This window comes from Schistocerca serialis, chromosome 4 (genome assembly GCF_023864345.2).
Source record: "Schistocerca serialis cubense isolate TAMUIC-IGC-003099 chromosome 4, iqSchSeri2.2, whole genome shotgun sequence".
Taxonomy (NCBI): domain Eukaryota; kingdom Metazoa; phylum Arthropoda; class Insecta; order Orthoptera; family Acrididae; genus Schistocerca; species Schistocerca serialis.
Window position 1 is genome coordinate 266,170,431 of NC_064641.1, and position 19,675 is coordinate 266,190,105.

Here is a 19,675-nt window from a genome sequence, read left to right on the forward strand (position 1 = left end):
GCAGTCGCAGGTTCGAATCCTGCCTCGGGCATGGACGTGTGTGATGTCCTTAGGTTAGTTAGGTTTAAGTACTTCTAAGTTCTAGGGGACTGATGAACACAGCAGTTAAGTCCCATAGTGCTCAGAGAAATTTTCAACCTATTTAATACAAAATTTCCTGGGACATGGATGGGGCGTGACGGTCCCAGAAACTGGCTTCCGCGATCACCGGATATAAAACCACTTGATTTCTTCCTTTGGAGTTATGTCAAGAACCAGGTTTACCAAGCAGTAGTCAAAATTTATTAAGTGTGTGTGTGTGTGTGTGTGTGTGTGTGTGCAAAACTTAAACATGTTACCTGCGATTCAAAATAAAAGATATTTGTCTATGCGTCATTTTGTGCCTTGTGCATATTTTTAGCCAGGGAAAGACTTCTGGGACACCCTGAATATTTCCCAATAATAAAGATCGGTTCTCAGTCAGGAGCTGCCTATGTGTTCTGCAGTCAGGTAGAGAAGTTGTATTCAGTACTTATGTACCTCTCAGTGCTGTATTCAAATGTAGGACGGACGTCTGTCTCGTCTCTGTAGGCTGCTTACGAGGCCTTAGTTTACAGAACACCAGGCAGAGCGACGCGTCTCGCCTTATTAGTAAATATCATTATCTCCATCTACATTACGACGTGGAACAACGCTACGTTAGCCGTTAAGTGGGGTAAACGTAATCGTTTCTTTAAATCGGCGAGACAAGCTACTTAAACTATAAAACCGAACACGTAGTTTTGCAATAGATCAACAGTACACGGAGCACCAATTAGAGACGTAGAAGCCACATCGTAGAAGCATGACTGACTGCTAAAGCACCTGACGTAATATTGTAACGGATTCAAGAAAACACACTCTCCGTTCTGAGAATCGTAGACGATGATATTTATTTCGTATACTAGAACTTGCACTAACAAATTTTCAAAAATAATGTTCTTAAATTTCTCGGAAGGATATTCAAGGGTGATAAGATGAGAATGAATACATTGGTTACAAGTAACTCATTATAGTGAGTTTCTAGGAAAACTTGAACTCTTATCTTCCGCAGTTTTATTTTAATCTTTCTCCATTCCGCAGTTACCTTCCAAGCTGTGGTTTTCATTCACGTCAGAATATAACTTTCTAATTCATGCCAGTGACTTGAAATACTTCATTCCCTTGTGTAAGACAGGAAAAAACCATACCTAACGAGTGTTTAACAGCCGGAACTGTGTCTAATGAAAGTATAGCGCAAAAGTCTAAATATTTTACTAGTAGTTCAGTTCCATTAGTAAATTATGAAAGCTGGGAAAATCAAAAACCCACAGGTACTTTGTTTCCAGAGATGTTGCATGACGAGCATAATGATTGTTATATTTCACAATTTCATCCGATCCATCCAATCAAAGACCAGCTCAAGCTGAAGAATTTATATGATTGTTTTCTTGGTACGTCTTGTTGCTTGTAGAACAAACTGCGTTATTACCAACGACAAATTTTAAAGGATGTTGACTAGAAACCTATGTGGACAATAGTCACCAACTATCGAAATAGAGAAGAGCGTTGAAGATTAATGGATAATTTTGTTCCTTTTCTTCATCTTCTTCTTCTTCTTCTTCTTCTTCATCTTCTCCTTCAGCAGTGCTTTTCTTTTCTGGAACGACAACATCGTGTTTACAAAGAAGAATATTTATAGCCTCTAGCTTCATCCCAAAGCTGTTATAGGTTCAGAAAATTCATCACAAGACATACATTAAATTAAAATGTAGAAACAGAACGGAAAAGAAATAACCACCTCAGATTTCTGCTCATATCAGAGAAAAAGAGAAATTGCAAATAGAAAATACAAAGTACCGCACTCAGTAAAATCAGACAGTGGTAACTGTTTGAAGCACTTACTGGGCCAAAAACATAAGTGAGAATGAGAGCTGTGGAAGATGAGAAAACAAGGTAATACAGAATTGCCGAATCAATGATTGCACTATAGTTTTTATGCCTGTCGTGGAGAAGGATTTCCATAAAATAGCCCTTATGTAATTAAGTAATGATACGTAATTAATTAATAAGTTCTTGCAGTAAAAGACACCATATCCCTAAGCAAATGGAACAAAGGTTATGAGAATCTGGAAGGTTGTGATACTAGATGCTACGAAACGATTTCAAAAATTAATAGTACAGATAACATACGAAATGAAAAGTAAATTAAAATAGTAATGGAGGAAAGAAGCCTATGGAAAATACTTACAAGAATTAATTAGTATGACATCTGGTACGGCATACAAGCATAGTTATTTTGGCGATAGAATGATCAACAAAGGGGAAAAAATGTGAGGCAGACGAAAACAGTAATGTGCAAACCAGATTACAAGGAGTGTTGGGTAAAGTGTGAGAATAATTATTATTCGTTAAATACTCTACGCTGCACACCTATTAAAGGATTGCTTGTACAACTTTAACAAAAAAATGTCTCTGAGCACTATGGGACTTAATTGCTGTGGTCATCAGTCCCCTAGAACTTAGAACTACTTAAACCTAACTAACCTAAGGACAGCACACACATCCATGTCCAAGGAAGGACTCGAACCTGCGACCGTGGCGGTCGCGCGGTTCCAGACTGTAGCGCTTAGAACCGATCGGCCACTACGGCCGGCACAACTTTAACAGATGTGGATATTTTTGTCGAACGTTCGTTAAGTACCTGATTAGTTAGTGGTGTTGGCTGTAGAGGTAAATCGGCCGTCAAACAGACTTATTTTGTTGGAACTAGGGGCAGTCTAAAGTTACTGTGGGCCTGCAAAAATGATAAATAATACGACCTCTAGTGAAAAATGTTTACTCGTATTTTTTAAAATTCATTCTTTTACTTCCATACAAAATATGAAGATAATGTCACTAATTTAAGCACTAGCTTGGGTTTTATGACTAATAATAATAAAGCTCCTCAGAAGAAACTGCAATAAGTCATTTGGGCCAGAACTTAACTCTGGCTGCTTACATACTCAGACTGGCCAAGTGACAAGAGCTTTTTGACCGAAATTTTTTATGTATTCAGTAAATGGGAAGAGTATGGAGTTTCAAGTCTTTTACATCGATCGAACTGACGGCAAGCATAACTGACAATTGACCACCGCTTCAGGCCACTAACCTGTATCCATAGAGCTCACGTTACATAGTATAATGCCTTTTGTGATAAACGTATTAAGTTTAGACCTGTCGGAAGTACAAAATTTCTAGACACGCTCCACAAGACTGTGTTACAAAACATTGCGCGTCACCAGTTGGAAGAGCCATGGGAACTGGAAGCCTTAACACTGAGAATGAGCACACTCGCGTCTCTGAACGGATTAAACATAGAAGTATCCATTTGTACTTCACAGAAAAGCGTTGAAACATTGTATAAAAATATAGTGTAGTAGAGACACGCTTCTTAAAATTAATGATAGGAAGGTAAGGCAGGATCATAAAAACAGCAATAGGGGAGCTGTATTATCATCAGCCTTAACTAAAGCGAGTTATGATTGTCAGAAGATGGGTAGTATGACACTTCCCGAAACGTCGCGAAATATCAACGCTACCACCCGGCTGAATACCCGAGAAACCTTCATCAACATGATTGTCAGATTTATTGGCTTCGTAGTCCACGAGTTTGGTGCGAGGGTGTAAAAACAAATCATTTTTAGGCGTGCTTTGGTAACGACGTAAAACAATCTTTGTGCAGTAGTGTAGTTAAAGTTCGTAAGACGTAAATGAAATTAGTTTTCAAATTTGTAATATGTAATACGTGGTTGAATAATGTAGGAATACGACAAATGCGTTCTCAAAAATTTCCTGAAAGTACACACAGTTTTATGCCAATGCTCTATTATTTTCCAGTATTAGTGGAATTATGGACACACAGTCTTAAACAGTGTTACTATTTTCACTTTTTCCCTTAACCCTAGAACACTTGGAGGAGAAAAATGTTACGTTGCTACTAAACCGTCGTAAAGTTTACTACTATACATTTTATTCAAAATAAATCATGATTTATAGGTTAGCTATTAGTTAATTACAATTATTAGACCTACAGTGGCAAGTTACATGCCAAATTAAGTAAGAAATGCCCTGTTTCATAAGTTACTGCAATCGTAGGGCTAAAAACTTGGCAGTGGTTTTCGAGGCCGCCCCTGACAGTTCTGGACCCGCGCTACATGAGCCGTACGATTGGAGGTCCTTCACTGTGTGTCGAATCAGCTTCGCGGCAGCGCTGCTCGGTCCTACCTTTGGAGAGCGGGTGTCAAACCGGCGCGCAGCCTCTTCCCGCTGCACGCAGGAGGGAGCCGGGACTGGCCCGTCTGTCGCTGGAGCCTCATACTCACTGACCGCGACCGCTGCGCCAGCTGCCGGATGGACGCCGAACGCAGCGGCCAATAGCACACGCCGGCCGCACATTCAATTAACGCCGCGGACAGATCGGCCACGTTCCAACACTCCACCGTATAAGAAATAAGACACCCTGCTATACTTCTGCTAATGATGCGGCAATATCGAATGGAGTATACTCGGTGAAATTCTGAAGTTATGTACAAAAGGGACAGAAAGAAAACTGAACGACATGAAACGAAAGTAGTAGTTGAGGAGGGAGTGAGACAGGGTTGTAGCGTTTAGTCCCTGTTGTTCAATTTTTAAATTGGCCATGCAGTAAAGGAAACTGAGAAGGATACTTGAAAGGGTTTTAAGTTCGGGGAGAATAATAATAACAAGCGCAGACGAAATTGTCGATATGGAATGTCTCAGCAATAGAACTTGTTGCCGGGCAACAGTTGACACCGTAATTCTAACAGGGACGGAGAAGGAATTCAAAGGTTAGCTGAAGGGGGCAGGTAGTGTCTTGAAAAGGCATTATACTCGTAAGATGAAATGCAGTTAACAGGATTAAAGGAACAGAGGTTGCAATAATAAGACTGGGTGTGAATTTTGTATCTCTTGCGAACAGAAACCAGACTGTCGGCGTGTTTTTTAATTGTCTGTCTATTATTTTTTCTGCTTCCTGTGTATTTTATTAGCATTATCAACCCTTTGTTTTAGGTTTTAAGTTCCACAATTTTCCTCCATTTTACATTTAAGTCACCGATTTTATCGCCAACTTTTATTATTTATTATCTTCATCTTTTTAAAACAAATTCTGTAAGCTCAAGAGCGGCGTACTAAGCTGTTGCCAGCTTGCTCCCTTCAGGGGGAATCGAAACTCAATAAAGAAATAAAGAAAAAAAAGAAGAAAACAGTAATAAGACACCCCCACCACACTTCGTTTTTCCTCTTCTCCTCCCCTTTTTTCCCCCTCATCTGTCAGGTTCCCCACATCTGCACTTGGCTGTGGTGTGTCATCTTCGTGCCGACTTTTTTGTGCAGTATTTTAAGTGAGTGTTACGTGTTGTTCCTCTTTTCCGAAGCGTTGTGGTCAGAAACCAGACTGTCGCCGTGTTTTTCTTTTTTTTTAATTGTCTGTCTACTATTTTCCCTGTCTGCTTCCTGTGTATCTTATTAGCATCGCCAACCCTTTGTTTTATGTTTAACTTTCACAATTTTCCGCCATTTTACAATTTATGTCACCGTTTTTATCGCCTACTTTTATTGTGTATTATCTTCTTCTTATGTTTTAAAAATTCTGTAGGCTGAAGAGCGGCGTACTAAGCTGCTGCCAGCCCGCCACCTTCGGGGGGAATCGAAACTCAGTAAAGGAAAAAAAGAGATGAAGAGACTTACACATAGTAGACTCCTATAGGGAGCTACAGCAGACGATTCCTCTGTAAGCTGGCCAAAACGACAAGAATATTTTCTGTAATGACATGTGTAGTAAGAGAAAATGCTGCTATATTCGAAGACTTTTTATTAACTATTGGCAAGGAACTAAACATCCATGGCCCATAGCACGCTAACACGACAGTACCGGCGAGCCCCTGCAACACAGCTACTACTGGTAACCCTAGATGCTCGACCCGCCGAAAAACAGGCAACCGCAGGGAAACCGTATTGTACACAGTACGCAAATCGGCCACACACACCCCCTACACCGTCTGTGAGCCGATTTATGACCGATCGCCCACTAATGTATGACGACCTTGAACTGTTACAGGGACGCAGCAACTGCAGCAATCCCCACAACGAGCTTCCGCAACGACAAAGGTAACGACGCACGATACCTCGCACTAACATAACCACACATTGTATGCACTGTCGCAGATAGCAAGCCGCTACTGGCCTTACTATCCGTCCTATTGTCACAGAGGTTTTTTTCCCTTGGCGCTTACCTTGGCACATATTTTTTTCCTCTGCCCTCCCAACCGCTACCCTTCGATCGCTTTCGTCCACTTTCTATCTCCTGATGGACCACGTTAATGAGTAATCTTACCCAGACGCATGGATAACATCACAGCTCGCATCCTGTGACTCCTCATTCAAAAACTAACATGTTATACGGAGGTGACAGTAGAACTTTTGGTTTGGTCACCACGTTGGTGTGGGCGTAGAGGGGCCCCATCCTTCATAAAAGCTAATTACGGGCCCACGGCCATTATGAAGCTACGTGAAACATTAGGAATTGTTAGTGCATATGCCCGCATCTCGTGGTCGTGCGGTAGCGTTCTCGCTTCCCACGCCCGGGTTCCCGGGTTCGATTCCCGGCGGGGTCAGGGATTTTCTCTGCCTCGTGATGGTTGGGTGTTCTGTGCTGTCCTTAGATTAGGTAGGTTTAATTAGTTCTAAGTTCTAGGGGACTGATGACCATAGATGTTAAGTCCCATAGTGTTCAGAGCCATTTGAACCATTTTTTGTTAGTGCATATATCTGTATCTATTTCTAACTAATAACAATTTTGTGTGTATCTGTCGTGGTACTCACTACCATAAAACATCGTTAACGCTGTCGCTATCTAATATCCTGTACTGCTGCGTACCGTAGGTGTAGCGCAGATGAAATTGTAGGTATGTAATGTTCCTGCAGCGAAATTTGTTGCTGAGCAATATTCGTTAAGACTTATTTAACATTTTTCGTAAGTTTGACAGCTAAGTCAACGTTGTGATATGATTACATAACTGGCTTATTCTTCTATGGAATTATGTGTGGTAGTAAAAAATTCTTAGCTCATGTTCGCTGGTGTTGTCATTCCACGTAAATTTGTTTTATCTCGTATCGTATACCAAAATTTCAGTAAAATTGACAGCATAATTTTTCTGTTTTAAGTCGGTATGTTCGTTACGAATTTTGTCCGTATATTGCGTGTGTGCTTGTATATTTCAATTTCTTCTAAAAATTTCACTGTTGGATCTTTGAGAGAATAGGAACGGTTGCTTCAAATCATTATTTTATTTTTGTCTCGCGAAACACACACTTCTAAGAATAACTGTATAAGAATCAACCTGAGTTACTATGCAGACAGCGGCAAAGATAATCCTTTTAAACTTCATAGATAGCACTATTCACTTGTGATGTATCGTCTGTTTGACGTCGCCATAGTCCCATGCCCCTTAATTTTTAAAGCCAGGCGCTCCCGGTATTTGAGGGAACTTGTACGTTACTTGCCGACTGGTTCTCGCGAAAACAGTGGTTGCAGGCGTAGGTTGCTCCTGTCAGGTGGCTAAGGTGTCGAGCTCGATGTCTGTTTTCACCTGTTCCACGGAACTATCCGTCGGCTTGCCCTTTACCTCCTTAGAAAGCGATGTCCCCTGAGCTGAGTAAGGGTATCCTTCTCCCTGCATGAGTGTATGTTGGTTCGAGCCTCTCGATGGTAACCGTTTCTTGTTCTCTGTCTTTATCGATTTTCATGGTGTGGCTTTCCCTTGCTATCACTATGTAGAACCACCATTCGACGAAATAAGTGGGGGACGAACTGCATCTTCCCGAAGCCACAAATGGGACGTTATTTCTAACTCCCTATGCACGACTGCTCTTCTACTGCCGCGCGGTGTAGCCGCGCGGTCTGAGGCGTCTTGGCACGGTCCGCGTAGCTCCCCTTGTCGGAGGTTCGAGTCCTCCCTTGGGAATGGGTGTGTGTGTGTCCTATTAAGCTTAAGTTAGTTTAAGTTAGATTAAGTAGTGTGCAAGCTTACGGACCGATGACCTCAGCAGTTTGTTCCCATAAGACCTTATCACAAGTTCCCAAATTGCTTTTCTATTATGTCAGGTGCGTTTGATTAGTTGTACGCTACTAATAAGATTACTGAGCTGTTTTGCAAGCTGCGTACAAAACTGTGATTTAGTTTGCTGTATGGAGAGCTGTTTGCTGTGTGGGCATGGCGAGCTGCATAAAACCAGTCTCTGGACTGAAGACCACAACAGCAACAACAACAATGGAGTCTGGTAAAATTAATTCCACTGGAACCCGTTATTGTTTGCCATAAACTAATTGCGCAGGAGAGCACTGTGTCCTCGTTTACTGCCGTGCGTAATCCCAATAAACGAGAGGAAGTGCTTTTACCCACTCTGACGGACTACAAATTAGCGAAGTCGAGTTTGCGATGGAAACGTTCCACCATGCCGTTACTGGAGACGCGATAGTTTGTCGTGCGCAGATGGATCCAGCTATGTAACAACAATAGCTCGTTGAATAATTGGCTCTCCAATATTTTTTCGTGATCAGCGGTAAGAACATGAGGTAGGCCGAAGCTGGAGAACCTTGTGAGTACCGATCCCTTGGCCAATGACTCTGTCGATATATCGATAAGTATTGCCACTGTTTACAACCTTGTAAACTGATCGATGATTGTTAACAGAGTTGTTGTTGTCATGTCTACAATGTCTACAATGGGCCGACGATATCCACACGAAGAAGCGAAACCGTAGCTGCAGGTGTCGAAAACTGCCCAATCGGTGCGAACACATGCCTTCCAGTTTCGCCCCTTGACATGTTAAACACGTGCGTGCCCATGCCCGACAATCTCTTTGCACCAGGGTGCCACACCACTTATGTAGCAACCATCTTAACTGTAGCTTGCAAAGCTGGGCATGTTAGGTTGTGCAACACTTCGAAAACTTACCGGTGATATTGTTCTGGAATACAGGGTCGCTGTTAACCACTTGCAGCGTCACACCAAATTTCTTCCGAGACCTCTGGAAATGGTGCTCGCTTGAGTTGTATTCCCGTGCGTCCTTCGTGCAGAAGAATGCATAGAAATGGATCGACATGCTGCTCGGTTGTTAATTTGTCCCAATGATTAGATCGTAGACGGGCACAGTTCCTTGAAGACAATCAGGAACCACATTCTCCTGTACTTCTACATGCCGTATATCTGTTGTGAACTGAGTTACATATTCGACTTTCCTGTACTGACGCCGTGACTTAAGCTCCGTGTTTCTTTGCGAAATTACAACCAGGGGCTTGAGGTCTGTGAAGATTGTAAAATGTCTCCCTTCTATAGCTGTGCGAAAATGTCGAGCTGCCAGGTATATTGTTAGCAGTTCACTGTCGATGGTACTCCATTTTTGTTGTTGCGTCAAATTCTTAGGGAAGGACGCATGTGGATTCCGCTTCCCATCTGCCTTTGTTGTAAAGCTGTGCCTACACTGTCTGGGTTGCATCTACCACAAAGGCTGTAGGACTGCCCGGTTTTGGATGTCCGAGCAGCACTGTCCGTGAAAGATGTTCCTTGAGGTCCCAGAACACTGTTTCGGCCTTGTGTGTTCACTGAATCTTCCGGTCGCCTGTAGTATTCTTTCCAGTGAGCAACGTTGTGAGTGCTTCCTGGGCTACTACCAGTCCAGGTACGTGGCTCCTTAAACAATTTAGCATACCTAAATATCTGTGAAGGTCTTTGTACTTACTGGGATGAGGCATTTGCTGCACAGCTTCGACTTGTTCAGGTAATAGTGCCAACCCCGCCGCTGACACTAAGTATCCCAGGAAACGAAATTTACTCATTCCCACGTCACACTTCGCTTCATTAAAATGATGCCATAACCTTGCAGTCGGCGGAAAAGCTGTCGCAGATTGTCTGCATGCTGACCTACCGAAGTAGAGAATACTAAAATGTCATCCAAGTAACAAAATGCAAGTGCCAACTTCCGTAGCAATTCGTGTATGAACCTCTGCCATATCTGTGCAGCGTTCCTGACGGCGAATGGTGAGAAATGTTATTCGAAAAGTTCGAAAGGTGTGGTTACTACTGTTTTATTTAATATCCGCCGGAGCCATGGGAATCTGAGAAGACACTTTCGTACAATCTATCGAAATGTTGTTGACCTACTAATGATTTTATTTCACTCCACCACGTTAGGAATGGGATAACTGTCAGGAATTGTCCGTGCACTAAATGCTCTGTAATCACAACATATACTCCAGGTTTTTTCTTCTTTTGGAATCATGTGAATTTACCATGACCCTGCGCTATCGGAACCATTTCCAGTGCCTGTTTCAAGTAGTAAGTCGAAACGGTCGGCACTGTGACCAGCTTCTCTGGAGACAAATGTCACTGCCGACAGAAGACAAATTGCCTTTGAGAGCTACGGACACGATGTTGTGCGCAATGTTTGCATTTCCAACTGGCAACTGCAGGTTCCGTAAGTGCAGGGAAGTCACGCAGTACATCTACAGCTACATTGATACTTTTTAATAAACTCAAGTGCTTCGAAGAGGTTTCGTCAACAACCTTCACAATAATTCTCTGTCATTCCACTCTCGAACGGAGCGGGAGAAAACGAAATATCTTTCCGTGCAAGCTCTGATTTCCTTTACTTTATTGTGATGATCGTTCCTCTCTACGTATGTCGGCGTCAACAAAATATTTTCAGATACCCTTGTGAGCTCTTCTTGCATGGTGCACCCGTGTATACCCCGCGTCGTTGTGGATATGGAATTACAACATTGAATACGGGCCGTCCATGGATAGTGTCGTAACATTGCCTGTCATAACCAAATTGTAAAGCCATACTGACAAGCGAACCTCCTCATTGCACCCCCCCCCCCCCCCCTCAGATTTAGTTATAAGTTGGCACAGTGGATAGGCCTTGATAAACTGAACACAGATCAATTGACAAAACAGGAAGAAGTTGTGTGGAACTATGAAAAAAAAAGCAAAATATACAATCTGAGTAGTCCATGGGCAAGATAGGCAACATCATGGAGATTATGAGCTCAGGAGCGCCGTGGTTCCGTGGTTAGCTTGAGCAGCTGCAGAACGAGAGGTCCTTGGTTTAAATCTTCCCTCGAGTGAAAAGTTTACTTTCTTTATTTTTGCATAGTTATGATCTGTACGTTCGTTCATTGACTTCTCTGTTCACTGTAATAAGTTTAGTGTCTGTGTTTTGCGACCGCATCGCAAAACCGTGCGATTAGTACACGAAAGGACGTGCCTCTCCAATGGGAACCGAAAACATTTGATCGCAAGGTCATAGGTCAACCGATTCCTCCACAGGAAAACACATCTGATATATTCTATACGACACTGGTGACGGCATGTGCGTCACATGACAGGAATATGTTGTCGACCCACCTAACTTGTACACTTGCCGAATGGGTAAAAAGATTCTTCTACCTTGCGCGATTTAGGTTTTCTTGTGGATGTGATAATCACTCCCAAAAAGTGATGAAAACATAAGAGTTTGTCACATAAACTGAAAATGAAAAATTAAACTTCTCACTCGATGGAAGATTTGAACCAAGAACCTCTCATTCCGCAGCTGCTCACGTTACCATGGCACCACGGCGCTCCTGAGCTCGTAGTGTCCTAGATGTTGCCTATGTCCTAGATGTTGCCTATGAACTACTCAGTTTGTATATTTTGCTCATTTTTTCACAGTTCCACACAACTTCTTCCTGTTTTCTCAGTTGATCTGTGTTCAGTTTTTCAAGGCCTATCCACTGTGCCAACTTATAACTAAATCTGAGGGGGGGGGTGCGATGGGGATGTTCCCTTGTGAGCTCTTCTTGCGTAGTGCACCCGTGTATACCCCGCGTCGTTGTGGATATGGAATTACAACATTGAATACGGATGCAGATGACGCGGAAGAGGTATCGAACATCTTCGTGCGTAAAGCCATGGTCACCAGCCTGACTCGGAAGGCATTGTAGACAATGCTTCGCCTGTATGAAATCTTCTTACAGAAATAATAATAAGCCAATAAGATGCAAATTAGAAACTTTATGGAAACCCCTTTACCAAGTTTTCAACATTTGTAAAAATGTCGTCTTCAGAAGGAAAATATGGACAACCTGAGCATATTAAAAATAATATCTCGTAAAGAATACAGAAATATATTCAGACTTACTGGATTACATGTTGCGGCAGAGGAACATTAAAATATAGACGAAAGGCTTCGTAAAATACAGAATTTTACCTCCATATTAAATTGAAACATGTACAACATAGTTATTGTCATAAGATACTTCCTCATCAACATACAGCTACTGCACTAGCGTCACGTACACGACGCTTGAGCTAAGGAGAGCTTCTCGCAAGAGAGAGCAGTAGTGGTACGCGCCAGGAGGGTGCTCGGCAGTGACTGAAATTTTATGATGCTAAACCAGCTTTACAGGTAAAAATGAAGATTTTGACGTTAAATGGAGTTCATATTTAACTGAGTACATCTTTAAAATTAATATTTCCGCAACAAATAGTAATTTACGATCTAAAGGAAGTCATTGTGGTAAAAACAAATTACGTAAAACTGAATAGTGCAGATTTCCAGTTTGCAACTGATTGGCTGTTTTACTGCTTCTACAAGAAGATTTCATTCTACTGTTGCTGTTCCAGGCATGTACAAAACTTTAAAATTTTTACCTGCCCAGGTCTCAATGCCTGTTTCTACCAATATGGACATTTCACTGAGAATTCTAAAACATGGTGATAGACTCCATGAAACGCCTGATTATGTCAAGACTTGCGTCAGTATGAAGCGGTGCTACAAAGAACCAGTAATTAAAGGCAAATTAGTTCGGAAGATTATGAGTAACAGAATTAGTGACCTCTATAAGAAATATAGAAAGGTTATATGGAGAAGCGTACCTCAGAATGAGTACGGCATTTAAAGACATTTTTAACTTTCGTGTAGACAGTATGTGGCGTGGTATTTACGATTGGTTACTGAACCGTAAAACTATAATTAAAGACAGATACGAACGTAAATTCCTCAGACTGTGCTTCTACAACACCAGTGGCCAATAATTGTTAATATAAATTGTTTGAAAGCGTGATACGTATCACAAATTATGAAAAATGGCATGTTAGATTATGATTTTAAACATAATTTTGCACTAGGCTACATGACTCTAAGAAGGTAGATAATTTTATTGTTGATCTTAAAAATGGTGTCGATGCTACTAAAACAGAGAAATCGAAACAGACCGCAACTGCTAATGAATACAGTGAAATTTTAGAAACAAAAAACAAAATTAGCTAAAAACAAGCATTTGCAACAGAAAGAAAGAAGCACTGTTACTAGCAACAATCGTAAATGAAGGAACACTGAGACTCTGTCACAAGGACTGATAATGGAAATACCCTTGTTATCACCCAAAAAAAGCGAACACACAGCCAAAACGTCAGTATTTTTTGAGGAAAATAGCATCTTTGAAATCTTTAATGATCTTTCTCGTAAATTACAAAAAGAAAATAGGAATATTTTAGGTACAACTAAAAATCTCATGAAGAAACCTCAGAAGAAAAAGTTGATTACTTTGTACCCAAAGCCGTGGATTTTGAGAAGCCAGTTCAAAGCACATGAAGAAAACCACCCGATTCGCCCGATCGTTAACAGGATACATCACAAATCAGCGAGATTTTTGCATATTAAATTCAAAGGAACTTTCGTATTCAAAAACAACTTCTCTATTAAAAACAGTGCTGATTTAATAAAAATTTAAAAATTATACGGTGCGACGCTTCCTCTCAGTTGATATGCAGATGTTTCGGTAGATTTCACTCTGAAAATTATTGAAAATAATATCTAGTGACCTAAAAATTAACAGAGTTACAAATATCTGAACTATCGACTTTAATACAGACAGAGTTGAATTACAGTTATTCTCAGTTCAATGGGTAGCTGTACGAACAACAACTGCGTTTAGCTCTGGGATGTCCCTTAGCTGGAATTTTAGCAGATATTAGATTTTAGAAGAAAATTCTTTCCAAATTAATGTCAGTTTGAAGATTTTCGTTTGTTTCTACGCCCGTTACGTAGGCAATATATTCATTGCGTTTTATGGCACTGATCAAAATCTATAAAAAGTATTCCATACTTTTAACAATTATCAAGAGAAAATTACTTTCACAAAAGACATACAGAACGATAATAGCGAACATAATATTTTGGATTTGAAACTAAGGTTACTTAACAACAGAATCACCTTTGACATTTTCTGTAAACCAACTTCTGCAGATAATACCATTCCAACTGACTCAAGCCATCAACAAACCCATAAATCCGATTTTTCCCAGGGTGACATACATAGTGAAGGGCGCACTTCTTTAGAACCGCTTCCAAAAAGGAATATCCGTAATTAAATACATTGCATTTAACAATGGATATAACCCTAGGTTGGTCGATCATATGGTAAAGAAAAAAAAAACAGAAAAAAACAGCTGTTAACTGTTCACCTTTGGGTAACAGCATTGTGAAGACAGGAAGTGAGAGTAATAAGTTTATTTCTATTCATTTGCTAGGAAATACATCGCACAGGATAAGTAGACTGTTAAGTAAGAAATATGGCTGCAAAGTTGCTTTCCTGTAAACAATAGTCTAAAAAAAAAAATTAATCCATACTATCAGAACACAAGAAGATCGTTCCACAAACTTTGATGTTTATAAAATTGTATGTAGTGACTACCCTAGCTATTACAGAGGGGAGACAGGGTGACCGTTTAAAGTAAGATATGGAGAGCATCTGCTAAATAAAGGTGTGGGAAACTTCTACAATTCCGCTTTTGCTGATCATTTGCTTCTTCTCCAACACACACCGCAGAGACTAGAGGATTTAGGACTTTAGCGTAAAGAAAGTAAAGGTTACAGACTTGACATGCTAGAAGACTTAGAGATTTTAAACATTTTAGTCACAAAGATGGATACATTTTAAATGAACAGGTGTAACTCAAAACTAGAAGACATTTTCGAAATAGTTTCAGATATCTATTTGCATAAAGTAGCAGAGAAATAGCTCTGTATCCAAAGTGATCATTTTCATCGCATGGAAATGATAGTGATATTTGATTTCTTCTACGTTGTAATGGAACATATAATTCTAGAGGTTCGATGTTCACAGTTTTTCCAGATATGTTGTATTTGAGAGTTATACACGTTTCACCATTTTCTCCTCTCCACACCAATATCTCTCTTCATCTCCCTCTTTCCTTCCCTCCCTATACGCCCATTCCTCTCCCCTGTCACCATTCCCTTCTCTCCCCTTCAGTACCCTGGTGCCTTTTGCTATTGCTTCTACTTACAGTATTCAGTTCTACATAATTCGTTCTTGCCATAATGACTCTCTTTATATGGTAAATTGCTATTTGATGCGATGTTATTAATTTTGAAGATATACACAGCTAAATATAATCTGTTTTTAATGTCATAATTTTAATCTTTGAAGCAAGTTTAGCATGATGAGGTTTCAGTCACTATCGCCTACCCTGCTGGCACCCGCCACTATTGCTCCCTGTTGCCAGAAACTGGCCTTAACCCAAGCGTTGTGTATGTGACGGGTAGTGCATTAGCTGTATATTGATTAGGAAGTACCATATGACAATAACGACGTTGTGTATGTTTTAATTAAATGTGCAGGTGAACGTTTACATTTGACGAAGCCTTTCAGCTATATTGTAACGTATCTTTGCCACACTATGTAATCCAGTATGTCTGAATATCAATTTGTATTCGTAACGAGACGTTATTTTTAAGTTTCTTAGGTTTGTCGGTATAAACGTTGAAACCATGGTAAAGGTGTTTTAATGAATCTTCCAATTTGCAACTGTTTGGCTGTTTTACTGTTTCTACAAGAAGATACCATTCTACGGTTGCTGCACCAGCCATGTACAAAAAATTTTCCTACATGGATTGGCACTAATGGACAGTTTACTAAATCAAGTATGACGTCATAACTGTATGAAAAGTTTACGCCATTGATAGGACGAGGGAACTACGAAAGTCCACGAGAGGTGAAAATTTTGGTTCATTGTAATTCCAGTCACATATTGCCGTATGTCAGAATTCTCGAATTGCTGCCTGCCGTCAGTACATGTTGGGTTGTTGCTCTCCTTGTGTATGCAGCCTTTCTTGGATAGACACTGCTTTCTGACCCTGTGTCCACCCGAAATTTCTCACCCGAAACCTAGTCGGGCACAAACAACTCTTAGAAACTACTGCTTGAGGTCAACGTAGGGTATTTTATACTGTTCCAGGTACCTGTGTCTTTGCTGACGAGCATTTTCCCCCTTTAATGCCCGTCTTTGCATTTAATGTAGCTGCAAGGTTGAATGAACTGGCGAGCAAGGTCCGCAGAACGTTTGTGATACCAGTACCATCGCCCCATCGATGGTTGTGCTTCAGTATTCTTGCGCTTCCCGCTGTGGCTACGTATCTGTTGCTGATTGGTAGCTACTTGCATATCGAACCTGGCTGCTTGTGCTGCCGGTTGTTCCACAATGTATCCTGTTGGCGTGCGATGTAAGTGTGAATCCTTCGAGTTTGTTACAGAATTCATACTATATTCGTCTGTTTCCCTGTCTGCCTCAGGGACCTTCCTCGTCTAGCGTTGTTTGTTGCACATTTACAGGCATGTCCTAAACTGTTTACGAAAATGTCTGCTGTCTTGGCTAAGTTCTGTAACGGCGCATTTGTCTGTGCTGCTAGGACGGTAGACTACAGTCGTTTGCCGGAAGTTTTCGTTACCATAGCACCCGTAAGGATTGTTCGAGAAAGAGATCCGGCCCCGCCAAAATGAGAAGGGCTGTATCAGCGACGGACACTTATAGTCCTGTACAGAAGCCTGAAAAATTTTTCGTAAACTTAGCTCCGGTGATAACGTATCCTGTGTATGAATGCCTCATTGATCAAAACGCAGTTTTGTAATCCCAAGGCGTCCTCTATCATTTCTATGACATCCAAACTCAAGTGTGCTACCATTGTATTGAATTTATCAGTATTTGCGATCATTTTAAGTTGCCGAAAATTCAATCAGTCAGTGTGAAGCAAAGCTGCTGTCTCGTGATCCAGAACGGCGGAAGCTGACCGTTCCCGCATTAGACGTTATCGATACACAGTGTCTGTAGGTTCTCTTGGCTGTAAAAAACGCTGTTGCGGCGTAGCTCTAGCCGCCGATATTTGGGTAAGCGAATCGATTTCTTCCAACGATATACAGGGTGAAAAGTATTTAAACCGACAAACTCTGGGAGGTTGTAGGGGACATCAAAATAAATATTTTTCCTTAATGTCATTTTTTCCTATGAGGAGTATTTAAACCGGGGGAGGCCGTTTTACGCTCTTCAGCTGTAGGCAACTGCTGTTCACCAGTGTAGTAGTGCATTGTCTCTTTTTGCTAATGGAGCGATACACCTGGAGTGAGTACACCGATATGGTTGGTACGTACTATGTAGCACACCACAACGGACGAGCTGCACAGAGGGATTATCAACAACACTATCCTAATCGCCATATCCCGCTCATGCGACCTTTGTTGCTGTGTACCAACGTCTGCGTGAGACCGGGTCGTTTAGCAGATTACCTGGACGGGGACCTCCTGCAATTGCACGTAACATGGGGACGAATCAGACGAATCTAAGAACAGTCCTTCGAGAGCAATTGTCAATCACTTACAGCGTGTCCACAACCTGGAACCAGTTGATTATCCACCCAGAGCACGGTTTTCGCAGTGGTACCTGGCACACTGTGAAATGCATCCTACATTTCCATCCTCTGTGCTGTTTACCGATGAAGCAACGTTCGGGCGTGATAGAGTCTTCAACATGCACAATTCGCATGTTTGGAGTGAGGATAACCCACATGCCACAGTTACTAGCGCTCATGAAGTGTGGTTCTTCGTTAATGTGTGGGTCGGTGTTGTTGGGGACTGTTTAACGGGGCCGTATCTGCTACCTAGGCCATTAAATGGCAGGCACAGTTTTCTCACCAGACCATTGGCAGAATTGCTGGGAAACGTCCCGCTCCCTACAAGACAACGCATATGGTTCCAACATGACGGGGCGCCGGCACATTTCAGTCGTCGTGTGCGTCGATTCCTGGACCGACGGTTCCCAGAAACGTGTATTGGCAGAGGTGGTCCTGTACCATGGCCTGCTCGATCCACAGATACGTCCCCTCTGGACTTTTTTGTCGGTTTAATTAATTTGTCGCCAGAGAAATCTCCTCTACCGGTTTAAATACTCCTCATAGGAAAAAATGACATTAGGGAAAATATTTGTTTTGATGTCCCCTACAACCTCCAAGAGTTTGTCGGTTTAAATACCTTTCACCCTGTATATTTCTCTGATTCTTTCTTTATTGGTCACCATTTTCGAAACTCGCTATGTATGTACTTATTGTTGAAGAACACGGAAGGGTTTCTTCAAAACACTATTTTATTTTTACCTCACAAAACATTCACTTTAGAGAACAACTATATGAGAATAAACACGAGTTACTATGCCGACAGCGGCAAAGATCCTTTTAAGCTTCATATCCATGCATCATCTGCTTCACTTCGCTACAGGGCCTGTAACCTCCCCCTCACTTATCGACCTTAATGACAGTGAAAAATTAAACCACGTGTACCTAATGGAAATTTGCGAAAAAGCAATCGTCACCGAAGTTAATCTGTCGGTAAAGAGGGAGGAAAGGGTTACATCTAAATGAAAGGAAAAATACAAATGAAACTGGTGGAAATTAATTTTGAAAAGGGGTAAAGTTAATGAAGAAAGTAAATGTGCGGCCGTTACGTTAACAATTAACTAGCGGTAATTAGATATTTGAGATTTGGGGGAAATTACAGTCGCCAGTCCTAAGGACAATTACTATAGTAACTGAAAAAGAAAGGTAACTACACATATAATTAGCACTAGAAGCGTGGCAACTGAAGGTTGACACGTGTAGTGTGAAAACTGAAAGTTTGTCAGAAGTAATAACTTTCGCTGCACTCTGACTTAATTTAGCAAAAGAATTAATAAAACCGGAAAATCGAAAGTTAATTTAGTGACTGAAGTTAATAGTGAGCTTTCTTTCTGAAGCACATCGAAATTCAGTAAAATACAGTTAGTCTTGGACTACCTCAACAATCATTTCAAAAGCTGCTTGAATCTACGCAATTTAGAAATAAGAGATTTAACTTTGAACTTGAATTAAATGATTCTGAACAATTAACAATAGTAAAATTTAGTACGTACCAAGCTGAGTTGCAGTCACAGGTAAGCTAAAATATGGTAACAAAACTAGCACTCTTAATTTGTGCTTGTGTAATCTAAGTATTGTAGCCAGCTATGAATACTTTAACTGAACTTTGAAATTAAAGCACTGAAATGGAATTATGCTGGCGTTTGAATTTCAACGACACTCGGGTTCATTTCGGAAAAGGAAGGGACCCTGCTTGGTAATGCAATTGGGACAATGAGCAACAAAGGTTCATGCTAAGTTGCTGTAATTTTGCGAGGCAAATGGAACAATTTGAAAAGCTGAGGTCTGCCAATCAGTTCTAAAACTTTACGTGCTTCCAGTCTTCCTT

At 41.1% G+C, this 19,675-nt stretch overlaps 1 protein-coding gene across 2 annotated transcripts in view; it reads right to left on the bottom strand.

Annotated features, from left to right (window-relative positions):
• The window catches only part of LOC126474080 (uncharacterized), a 98,941-nt gene extending 94,588 nt beyond the window's left edge, over positions 1 to 4,353 (bottom strand). The window contains exons 1-2 of one of the 2 annotated variants that reach the window (XM_050101490.1): positions 4,264 to 4,306; positions 2,702 to 2,794 (exon numbers count right to left, since the gene is read on the bottom strand). The gene's annotated coding sequence lies outside the window, so the exon portion shown is untranslated. Of the gene's footprint in view, positions 1 to 2,701; positions 2,795 to 4,263 lie in introns of both variants that reach the window. The other variant, XM_050101489.1, reaches the window with a different exon arrangement.
• Between the last annotated feature and the right edge of the window lie 15,322 nt (positions 4,354 to 19,675).